A 6,000-nucleotide genomic window follows, 5' to 3' on the forward strand; every position below is an offset into this window, starting at 1 on the left:
GTTTATGAGGACACAAATGTGTGTAATGACATGGGTATTACAATGTAAACATGGTTTATGAGGACACAAATGTGTATAATGACATGGGTATTACAATGTAAACATGGTTTATGAGGACACAAATGTGTGTAATGACATGGGTATTACAATGTAAACATGGTTTATGAGGACACAAATGTGTGTAATGACATGGGTATTACAATGTAAACATGGTTTATGAGGACACAAATGTGTATAATGACATGGGTATTACAATGTAAACATGGTTTATGAGGACACAAATGTGTAAAATGACATGGGTATTACAATGTAAACATGGTTTATGATGACACTTCTTGAGTCCTCTACACCAAATGGCTTAAAAACAGTGTTTTTTAAAGTGTTTTTTTTTTTTTTAATTAAAAAAAATGCAGACAGTTTTCTTTGATGGGTAGGTTTAGGGGTAGGGGTAGTGTATAGGGGGATAGAATATACAGTTTGTAAAGTATAAAAAAGCATTTAGTCTATGGAGAGTCCCCGTAAACCACATATACAAGTGTGGGTGTGTGTGTGTGAGTGTGTAGTTCAGGTATTTCCTACTTTGTGGGGACAAAATATGATAAGGATGTCAATACCAAAAAAAATTTTGACACCGTGTGGACATTTTTTGGTCCCCATGAGGGAATCAGCTTATAAATCATATTTTATTATGTTTTTTGAAAATGTAAAAGTTTTCTGTGATGGGTAGGTTTAGGGTTAGGGAATAGAATATACAGTTTGTACTGTAAAAAAAAAAAAAAAAAAAAAAATCCCATAAAACCCAACACAGCATGCACACAAAGACACACACACTAGCAATGTCAACATCGTGGGTTTGATTCCCAGGTAACACACAAACTGGTTACTCGGAATTAATTGTAAGTCGCATCTGCCAAATGTTCAATGAGAGGATACGCATACGACCCCAGATACGTGTAATAGACCTTAATGTCCTGTGTATTACAGGCCTCTCTGATGGCATTATGAATGCAAGGTGCGTGGTTTGCTCTAATGTCAGTGACTGTGGTGACAACTGATGGTGCATCTATTAGGTGGGAGGGGGAAGACTGACCTATCCCATTATCAGTGATTGAGGTTATTCGTATAGGTAGAGCAGAGATTTTTAAAGCTCACTTTGCACCGTATGGATTTACTGTCCACTTCCTTACTGTATAGTTTATTACTTTACAATGTGGATCTGATTCACAACCACATCATGTTGGCAAAGGACGTATTGTGCTGCTGTTGTACAATAATACACAATTTAGGTCTCTTGGGATTTTTAGATTTTAAGTCTAAGCTAAAGTAGTTTGCTTTTGAATGAACATTTAAATAAAGAAATTTCATAATTATTATTATTTTGTTTTACATTTTGAGAGCTATGACATCATACCTACATCATACATAAAAATTAAATAAAAGAAACTGTTTATTTGCAGTAGGCAGAGAAAGAGAGAGGCCTCTTACAGAGATGAGATAGATACAAATGGATAGAACAAGGAACAACAAATAGAAAGAGAGACGGAAATAAAAGGAAAGAAAAGAGGAAGAACAGACAAGCTGTAAGAGAACTGAAGAGAGGGATGGGAAAACGAAGAGAAAAGGAGAGGGAAAGAGAGCAAGAAAGAGCTCCAGTCCCCAGTCTTAATCTGAGCAGGTCTGATCAATAGCCCATTTCCCATTGTTGCCAGAGCTCTTCGATCGCTACACCACCGAATTAACACACCCACTTTAATCTGAGGGGGAGACGGGCCCCATGGGTTGGGGGTGGGGTTGTTGTTAGGTGCTGGGGTTCAGACTGGTCTGTTCGAGGGGTTGGAGGACTATGGGGGGCAGGGGTAGCAGCTGTGGAGGCATCCTCAAATGAAATCAAATCTAATTGTTATCACTGTTGGGCCTGGTGTTATTACTACTACTGTTTACAATTATCTCTAACTGCATCGCCTTTTCTGGGCTGCCTCTCTCTCCAGCAACAGAGCATGAGGTAAACTGGACATTTATAAGCGCTATGAAAGTATTAGGGTGGTGGTGATTATAATAATTGTTACCACTGGATGCTCTAGTGCTGGTAAAATAGCAATAGCCTAAACAGCTAAAAGTAAGATTAGTGCAACCAGATTGTGTGTATGAAGCATCAGAAGTCAGTACATCACATTTGTTTTGTGATGTTCACTACACCCACTGACCCAGTCTAAGGAGGAATTTTAGATCATACAATGTCATCGACTCATTTAATAAAAGTAGTTGTTTTGTCAATCAGGCCATGGTTTCCTTTGGGAGTAGCTGAGTGCAAACTCAGTGCAAACACATTTTACTATGTGAATACAGGTGAGCACACAAGTGCAACAAACAACATCTCCCTTTCTCATTCACATAATTTTTTTTTCAAACTGACAAAAGATACTTCAATTTAACGTACTGGCGTCCTATAAAACACTTTATGGCAGACAGAATATCTACAAGGTAGCATACTTTATTTATTTAATTTAATTTACATTTTAAACTCCTGTTACTTGATTGGACCAAAGTTTGGACTAGTAATACAACCTGAACCAAAATCATGCTAGGAATAAAATCAGTCTCATTATATGTCAAAACAACAGTCTTTCAAGCACTGCATTATTTAAAATTTGTTCGTATTTATGGTCCCAAGGCATGGCAACTACATCCCCTAAACTTACAATTCGTTCTTTGAGACCTCATAACTCAACACAGCTTATTTGTCTGGTCGAGCAGCCCACCAGAGTCTGTTCTCGTCACGCTTCCATGTGCACTATTTCATATCAAAGTAATTTTCTCGTTTGATAAGTGATTTAATTGAGGGTAATTAGGCATGCTTCTCGAGTGGATAGAGCTGTGTGTGGCTAACTTGGGTTAAATTAGCTTCAGTTCAGCTGTGAAATATGGGGTTAAGTGGGAGTAAAAGAAGGGAGGTGGGGTGGACTGCAATGAAAGTGTTGTGCTATTACTTTGAACTTTAACATTGAAAATAAAGTTTTGTTATATAGCGGTTTTGCTCCACTCCTACACCTTGGTGTACATAATATTTTAATAAATAATTGTAAACTGAAAACTTACTAGGTCTTAAAGATAACAACTGTATGGTAAGAGTGAGTCACCATTACAAAATAGGTAATCTGCCATTACATATTTTGTGCCAAATCAGACAGTTTTAAACCCAGCGCACAGATATCACTTACAGCGCCCAGTTAAATAAAACCAGTATCCTGATTTTCGTTAACTCTTACTTAAACCTCTGGAAGCCCATAAATGTCTCAGAGCCATAAAGGGAATGAGGAATGATGTGGTCATTGACTGTAGAGCAGTGTGCTGTCATCACTGCAATGAATGGGGGAGAAGGGCATATTCAAGTAAAGCGTTATGAGTGTTTTATCCTCACTGGAGCAGTAATGAGTCTGTTATACCCACCATAAATTTTGGCTTATAAGCTTAGCAGACATGCTTGTGTGTCTGAGCTGAACTCAGAGAAACTGAGAACTGAGAACTGCATTTCCCATCATGCCTAACAAACATCCTCACAGGCGCTTTTAATATTCTGCTTCTGAAGATATGCCTATTTTTAGTCATATTGCCATTCAGAAAGAAGAAACACATAGTGCCATATACTTTGTTGAATTTTCACATTGTTGAAGGCCTGACTACCAGACCTAGTGATCTAAGTGAGGGAGAAAAAGTGTTTATAAACAGCATTATGGCCACTATAAAAGTACATGATTCAAGCGTATTGTTTACCTGCTAAAGCTGATTTGCAATATCTACTCAAAGCACAAAATATCAAAATACACAAGATACAAGAAATATCAAATGAAGGTGCAAAATACTAAATGCTAAGCAACAGTGTTTTGATAAGTATAGGCTACAGTGTAGGCTTAAACCTTGAATTAAGACGAATCCAACACAAACTTAAAACTTCAAAACAAAGCATGACACCGACCAATAAGCGCAAGGAATCATCACCATTAAAGCATTCGCTTCGCTTGTGCAGGTGTACCGAGCATCACCTTTCAACTTCCCTTCCTTTCTCACCCTTTCCCATAAGCGCCGTTACGCACCCCGCAGCTATGAAACACCACACGGCGTAATGTGACACGTTTTTCTAATCATTGTCATGAAAAGTAAAATGCCGTCTGCAACGGGGGCAAATTCACAGACACCCAAGTTGGCAGCATCCTGTCATGCTCTCTCAGTCACTCGCTACGGACAAGTTACTTTTCCTGTAAATGAACATTCTTTGTTTTGAAACAGGGTCTGCACTCAGACAGTCTACAGTCAAAAAGTAGAGAGTTTTACTCACCTACCGCTGCGGATTCACATCGACTTAACACTTGGTTTTCCGGTGTCCCGTGGATAGCTGCAACCCACAACAGCGACTGAAAATCAACTTGTGCATTAAGATGGTTTTTATCTCTCCGAATTAATGTTCACAATGAGGCAAAATATTGTGATAATGCTGATAAAGCAATAGCGCGACGAGTGAGCAAGAGACAAAACAAAAATGTAAACAAAACTGAGAAGGAAAGGAAAAAAATGAGTTTCCTTTAGGCTCACGAATTTGTTAATGAAATAAACCGACGCCCACCCCATAGGTTTCTGTAGTCCCTCGCAAGCCCGCCTGCAAAGTGTGCAGGATGTGTTGAAAAGAGTGAGCTCAAACTGAACTGCACATGACGAGTCGCGCGCTAGTCGCAAGTGGAGCGCGCCGGTGAACAGAGGAGGAGAGAGGGGGACATGTCAGGGAGGACCAAGAAGATAGGTCAAGGGGGGATGGAGGAGGTAAAGAGTATGGGGTATATCCCCTAAAGCTAAGCTAATCGCGGTGTGGGAGCGTTCGCTAGTCTGCACCTGGTCTCGCGCTAAAGGGTCAGAAAATTGACCGGCGACTGGGTGGGCAGATAGGAGATCGATCGGGTTATAATTTTGTCCAAAGTCGGGGAAAATAAAGTTCATGGAGGAATGAAATTTGAAAACATACGGCGAATCCCGTCGCCCTAAATAAGTTTCGATCTCTCGGAATAGAGTGTAGATAATATTTGGTTGGACGTTTGATGGAAAATGACGGATTTTTCATTTTGGACAGGTGGGGGTGACGGAGAACTGGGCTGAGGGGTGAGCCCAAGTCAAAGAACGTGTTGCTTGCGTGGAATAGGCTGCTGCAGTAGGCTACGCTTAAGGAAGAAAACTAAACTTGCTATACGAAAGATGAGTCTTTTTTCCGCCTTTACCCCCTGTGCCCACTTTCTTTTGTACCACAAATGTCTAAATACCCCCTCCCCCCCTCTATACAAGGGGGCGAGAGAGAGAGAATGAAAGAGAGAAAACAAGAATACCAAATAAATGAGAAATTTTCGTACAGGCACCGCTTCCGTACGTTCCATGCTAGCAATAACAATTAAATATCGACCGCTTTCCTCGGCCGGAGAGAACCTGAGATACTCAGAGACTGCCAAGTACCAAGACCCCGCTCACCCCTCCCTCTATTTCTCCATCTACCGCACACATCTACACTCTCTTCTTTCTCCATCTCTTTCTTGAATGTAATCTAAATCCATCCTTATCTATCTGCGTAACTTATTACCTTTGCTATATATTCATATTCATCTCACAATCATTTTTATTTGCCTAAACTGTTGCCAGTTTAATAAATGTTTGAAGACAGTGTCATCTGTTATAATATCACCCCCCAAAATCTCTAACAGTGTAAAGTGTTAACGACATTAAATCTAGATGTTTAGTGGGCCTGTTTTTGATGAAGGAGTTCATTCCACATTTAACATCTGCTCCAGTCCAGAGTTTGGCCACAGATCACAAGCTTAATTGAATAATGGAGGACTGTAATAGGATAGAGTGGACATGGATGATCAATTGAAAGGTTTCCCCTCTCTGTCTGGTGGTATAAGCATAGAAACTTGTGACCTAAGATCCGTGACAACATTACAGTGATGAGAGGTGCAAGCCAACATT

The 6,000-nt window shown here is 39.9% G+C and overlaps 1 protein-coding gene across 1 annotated transcript in view; it reads right to left on the minus strand.

Moving 5' to 3' along the window:
* The window catches only part of erfl1 (Ets2 repressor factor like 1), a 42,792-nt gene extending 37,701 nt beyond the window's left edge, over window positions 1-5,091 (minus strand). The window contains exon 1 of the mRNA XM_048151742.1: window positions 4,334-5,091. The gene's annotated coding sequence lies outside the window, so the exon portion shown is untranslated. The remainder of the gene's footprint in view (window positions 1-4,333) is intronic.
* Window positions 5,092-6,000: the final 909 nt, after the last annotated feature.

Source organism: Megalobrama amblycephala, linkage group LG13 (genome assembly GCF_018812025.1).
Source record: "Megalobrama amblycephala isolate DHTTF-2021 linkage group LG13, ASM1881202v1, whole genome shotgun sequence".
NCBI classification, from domain to species: Eukaryota; Metazoa; Chordata; class Actinopteri; order Cypriniformes; family Xenocyprididae; genus Megalobrama; species Megalobrama amblycephala.